We start from the raw sequence: 208 nt of genomic DNA on the forward strand, positions 1-208 counted from the left end.
ACGTTGAAGTCATACCCACATGTCTAAATGATTCCATGTGCACATTGCCATGAACGAGTTATGTTTGATTATGGCAATTTCTGTGCACGTTCCTGGCACTTTCATGGTGTCTGGTAATTTTGAGTTAATGAGATGAGACATACAAATTTTGAGTGCTTAGATCTTTACTTTGCTCCTATTTATGTGCACAGATAGTCTTCCCAAGGTT

The sequence above is a fragment of the Penaeus monodon genome, chromosome 24 (assembly GCF_015228065.2).
Source record: "Penaeus monodon isolate SGIC_2016 chromosome 24, NSTDA_Pmon_1, whole genome shotgun sequence".
Taxonomy (NCBI): Eukaryota; Metazoa; Arthropoda; class Malacostraca; order Decapoda; family Penaeidae; genus Penaeus; species Penaeus monodon.